The sequence below is a fragment of the Bos indicus genome, chromosome 6 (genome assembly GCF_029378745.1).
Source record: "Bos indicus isolate NIAB-ARS_2022 breed Sahiwal x Tharparkar chromosome 6, NIAB-ARS_B.indTharparkar_mat_pri_1.0, whole genome shotgun sequence".
NCBI lineage: Eukaryota > Metazoa > Chordata > Mammalia > Artiodactyla > Bovidae > Bos > Bos indicus.
The window spans coordinates 97,602,329-97,608,328 of record NC_091765.1 but is presented as its reverse complement, the minus strand read 5'-3'; positions in this window follow the sequence as shown (position 1 = coordinate 97,608,328).

Below are 6,000 nucleotides of genomic sequence, written 5' to 3'. Positions count from 1 at the left end.
CTGGCTTTTTTTTTTTTTTTGTCCTAACACATTCCTGAAGGCTATGTCCTCAAGCAGATTTTTAAAAATCATATTTTCTAATGAGAATAACGCAATTGAAAACCTGCATGTTCCTACCAAATAACTTAGAATCAAATAAAACATAGGTATGGCAAATTATCTGTCATTAAAACAAACATATTTCTATATTTTTTTCTAAATCTTATTCAGACCTATCAGAGGCATTCAAAGTACTTGCACTAATTCAGGTCATACAAAGTAAGCATAAATATACAGCGTATTGTGTATTCAGTTCAGTTCAGTTCAGTCGCTCAGTCATGTCCGACTCTTTGTGATCCCATGAATTGCAGCACGCCAGGCCTCCCTGTCCATCACCAACTCCCAGAGTTCACTCAGACTCACGTCCATCGAGTCGGTGATGCCATCCAGCCATCTCATCCTCTGTCATCCCCTTTTCCTCCTGCCCCCAATCCCTCCCAGCATCAGAGTCTTTTCCAATGAGTCAACTCTTCGCATGAGGTGGCCAAAGTACTGGAGTTTCAGCTTTAGCATCATTCCTTCCAAAGAACACCCAGGATGATCTCCTTTAGAATGGACTGGTTGGATCTCCTTGCAGTCCAAGGGACTCTCAAGAGTCTTCTCCAACACCACAGTTCAAAAGCATCAATTCTTCAAAGGGACCCAAATGTACATAGAAAGTACAGATAGAGACTATAAGAACATAATTCCACAACATGATCAGTTTAGCCCACATCTAGGTCTTTTGGGCTGAAGAAACTTGAGAAAGTTCTATCCTGCCTCACTTGATGGTTAAGGAAAGTGGGCGCCACAGCATTAAGTGACCTGCTAACGGTCTCCATGCTGACATTAATTCAACATGTAATTAATGACAGTTTTGCCTCCTTTCTGAGACTTAAATTAGGTTGTGTGGGCGTGCTTATCAGCATTTCCCTTCAGGAGGACTGAAGACCTATTACCCCAACCACTAGGAGAACAGGCAGTGGACAGTTACCAGCTGAGTTTCTCTCCTGGGGCTTGCACTGGGCTGGGAAAAGCCTCTTTATCCAAGGGCAGCTCCCATCTGATGGCTGGGCTGCCTGGTTGATATAGAGATATAAAGGCCTGGCCCCCCAGCCCCAACTGAGACAACCCTGAAGGGGAGTAGATCAGCTGAAGCCTATGTTGTCCCTGCATGTGGTCCAGTTTTTCCCTCTGCCAGTGGTCCTTCCTTCCCTTTGGATACTGATCCTGAGAGCACTTTCTAATAAATACCCTGAAGGCAAACTCCATTTCAGAGTGCGCTTCTCAGGGAGCTGAACTGTGAGGTTAAGCAAACCTTTTGGGGATATTTGGGATCAACAAGTCTTTCAAAAAATGTGTAGCATGAAGTTTAAACTGATGCCTTATTTTTTATATACTGTTTGTAAATTTTCTCAAAGAATAAACAGAGGTATCTCTGTTGAGTTGGAATATATGTATACATGTATATTGTATTAATCAGTTCAGTTCAGTTGCTCAGTCATGTCCGACTCTTTGTGACCCCATGGACTGCAACACGCCAGGCCTTGCTGTCCATCACCAACTCCCAGAGTTACTCAGATGGACTCATGTCCATTGGGTCGGTGATGTCATCCAACCATCTCATCTTCTGTCACCCCCTTCTCCTGCCTTCAATCTTTCCCAGCATAAAGGGTCTTTTTAAATGAGTCAGTTCTTCACATCAGTTGGCCAAAGTATTAGAGTTTCAGCTTCAGTATCAGTGCTTTCAATGAATATTAAGGACTGATTTCCTTTAGGATGGACTGGTTGAATCTCCTTGGAGTTCAAGGGACTCTCAAGAGTCTTCTCCAACACCACAGTTGAAAAGCATCAATTCTTTGGCACTCAGCTTTCTTTATAGTCCAACTCTCACATCCATACATGACTACTGGACAAGCCATAGTTTTGACTAGACGGACCTTTGTTGGCAAAGTAATGTTTCTGCTTTTTAATATGCTGTCTAGGTTGGTTGTAGCTTTTCTTCCAAGGAGCAAGCGTCTTTTAATTTCATGGCTGCAGTCACCATCTGCAGTGATTTTGGAGGCCCCCCCCCCCCCCAAAATACAGTCTGACACTGTTTCCACTGTTTCCCCATCTATTTCCCATGAAGTGATGGGACCAGATGCCATAATCTTGGTTTTCTGAATGTTGAGCTTTAAGCCAACTTTTTCACTCTTCTCTTTCACTTTCATCAAGAGGATCTTTAGTTCTTCACTTTGTGTCATAAGGGTGGTGTCATCTGCATATCTGAGGTTATTGATATTTCTCCTGGAAATCTTTATTCCAGCTTGTGCTTCATCCAGCCCAGCACTTCTCATGATGTACTCTTCATACAAGTTAAATAAGCAGGGTGACAGTATATAGCCTTGACATACTCCTTTCCCGATTTGGAACCAGTCTGTTGTTCCATGTCCAGTTCTCACCGTTGCTTCCTGACCTGCATACAGATTTCTCAGGAGGCAGGTCAGGTGGTCTGGTATTCCCAACTAATACATATATTTCTGAAAACTTTGCAGCATTTTAATAAAGACTTTAGTTTGAAAAGGACCTATCTTTTTCTTTATTGAAGTATAGTTGATTTACAGTATTGTGTTAGTTTCAGGTGCACAGCAAAGTGATTTAGTTATACATATATATATTCAGATTATTTTCCACTATAGATTATTACAAGATAGTAGTTTCCTGTGCTATCCATAATCCTTGTTGTGTATCTATTTTATGTGTAATAGTTTGTATCTCTTAATCACATACTACTAATTTATCTCTTCCTCCTCTTTTTCTCCTTTGGTAACCGTAACTTTGTTTTCTATGTCTGTGAATCTGCTTCTATCTTGTATATAGGTTCATTTGTATTGTTTGTATTATGTTTTAGACTTCATATATAAATAATATCATAGAATACTTGTCTTTGACTTACTTCACTGAGTATATTATTCTTTAGGTCTATCCATGTTGCTGCAAATGGCATTATTTCATTACTTTTCATGGCTGAGTAATATTCCACTGTGTGTGTGTGTGTGCATTGCTGCTGTGAACATTGGGGTACATGTATCTTTTTGAATTATGGTTTTCATTTTTTTTTATGGATATATACCCTGGAGTGGTAGTGGATATATAACCTAGATCATATGGTGGCTATATTTTTAGCTTTTTAGGAGCCTTGATACTATTCTTCATAGTGGCTGCAGCAGTTTACATTCCCACCAACAGTGTACGAGGGTTCGATTTTCTCCAAACCCTCTCTAGGATTTGTTGTTAATATTTGCAGACTTTTTGATGATGGTTATTTTGAGCAGTGTGAAGTTAGTCACTCAGTCATTTCTGACTCTTTGCAAACCGATGGACTGTAGCCTGCCAGGTTCCTCTGTCCATGGAATTCTCCAGGCAAGAGATGATACCTCAGTGTAGTTTTGATTTGCATTTCTCTAATAATTAGTGTTTTGAATATACTTTCATTTATTTGTTGGCCGTCTGTGTGTTTTCTTTTGAGAAATGTCTAGTTAGGCCTTCTGCCCATTTTTTTATTGGGTTGTTTGTCTCTTTGATATTGAATTGTATGAGCTATTTGTATATTTTGGATATTAACCCCTTGCTGGTCTCATGGTTTGCAACTATTTTCTCCCATTCAGTAGGCTGTCTTAGAAAAGACATATCTTGCTTTTTTTTTATTCTTCCCTTTCTCTCCCAACAAATTCACAGCCTAATTAAAGGGAGATGAAAATTCCCCAAGTTTTGTGTTTGAGAAGGAGAGAGGGATGACTGGTGAGAATAAGGAGATGAAAGAGAATAAAGAGGTGATTTTATGGAAATTAAATCTGAGGATTAAAGAAATAAAAAACATAGAATGATGTATTAATAACAAATAGTCATATATTTATTACACAAAATTAATATGTTGTAAATTGTCATGATTTGATCTTTTTAAAAAATAAACTATAGAAATTTATTTCTCACTGTTCTGGGGGCTGAAAATTCCAAGATCAAGGTGCTGGTAGGTTCAGTATCTGATGACAGTCCGTTTCCTTGTTCATAGATGGTTGTCTTTTTGCTGTGTCCTCACTTGGCAGAAGGGCCAAGGGAGTTCTCTGAGGTCTCTCTCTCATTTTTTTTCCTTTTGAACATTTTAGCCGATTAACAATGTTATGATAGTTTCAGGTGAACAGTGAAGGGACTCAGCCGTACATAAACATGTAACCCATTCTCCCCAAAACTCCTCATCTGATCCAGGCTGCCACGTAACACTGAGCAGAGTTCCATGTGCTATACAATAGGTCCTTGTTGGTTATCTATTTTGAATGTAGCAGTGTATACATGCGGATAAGGCAATGGCACCCCACTCCAGTGTTCTTGCCTGGAGAATCCCAGGGACGGGGAAGCCTGGTGGGTTGCCATCTATGGGGTCGCACAGAGTTGGACACGACTGAAGCGACTTAGCAGCAGCAGCAGCAGCAGTGTGTACATGACTACCCCAAACTCCCTAACTCCCAAACTGTCCCTTCCCCCTGGTAACCATAAGTTTGTTTAGAAGTCTGTGAGTCTCTTTCTGATTTGTAAGTCAGTTCGTTTATGTAATTTCTTTTCAGAGTTCACATATAAGGGATGTCATACGATATTTCTCCTTCTCTGTCTGAGTTACTTAATTCAGAATGACACTCTCTAGGTCCATCCAAATATGAAATAAAAGGTAGAGACAGAGCCCTTAGGATTTTCTCTTACCAACACTGCAGATCTCATCCTGTGTGTGCTCAGTGTTTGGCTGAGTCACTGGCCACACAGCAGCTGGTTTTTGACACAAGAAACACCAAAGGCGTAAAAGTGGACAGGATAGCATCCAATGAACAGGGTGATGAAATAAGTGTTGAAAGCAGAACACATCTTCCTGGTATGTGGACATTTATTGTAATGGAGTCAGGAAGGTACAAATTGAAATCTAGATGGTGCAACTGCAGAGAACAAACCCTTGGGGAGTATAGCTCTCTCTCTCATTTTTAAATAATGTAGACAGTAGCATTTTAAAAGTCTTCTGAATCTGTGGATGTTGAATGGCTTGTGTAAAGGGATTTGGAATTCATGATGAAATTTACCAGTAACTCCTCATTTCCCAAACAAGATTTCCTCTTCCTTCCCTGCTTCAGTAAGCTTATTGCCAAATCACCTGAGTCAGAGACCTGGAAATCTCCCCAGAATTCTCCTGATCTGTGGACACCCAGTTCAGAATCGTTCAGATCCATCCCTTCCTCTTCATGCTGGCTTCTCCAGTCCTTATCTGGAATCTCATCGGGTCTGGGTTGGACTGTTACAGAAGTCTCCTGAGTGGTCTTGATATGTTTCACCTTGGTGCCCTACCATCAGCCCCGACCCAGCTCAGAAGCAAGAGTCACACCACCACAAATGAGGTCTTCCTAAAAGATGATTCTGGCATATATTCTTGAAAAGGAGAATCTTAGCCATTTCCCATTGCTCAATAAGTTAACTCAAGATACTCCGTGAGGCATTCTCGCTCTCCACATCCTGGCCTCTGACCTTCAGCTTCATGCAGCACCGTCCCTCCCTGCCATGCTTCACACTTCATGATTTAGTAATGCTTAACCGCTTGGGTACCCCCGCACCAACTATGTCACGCTTTCTTGTCTTTGCTCATGCCTCTTCCTTGTCTTGAACTAAATCCATCCTTGCTCTTATTTCTTCAGCTGGCAAACTCCCACTCAGACTTTTAAAAAAATAGCCCTGGTGGTTGAGCTAAATAAATAATAATAAATAATACAATTTTAAATTTATTTTATTTAAATTTTTATTTTTAATTATTTAAAAATTTTTATTTATTTTTTTAAATTTAAATTTATTTGTCTTTGGCGGCATCGGGTCTTAATCACCACACATGAGCTTCTCCTTAGTTGTGGAGCCGGGACTTGGTAGTTGTGGGTATGGGCTTAGTCGCCTTGCAGCACGTAGGAGTGCAGT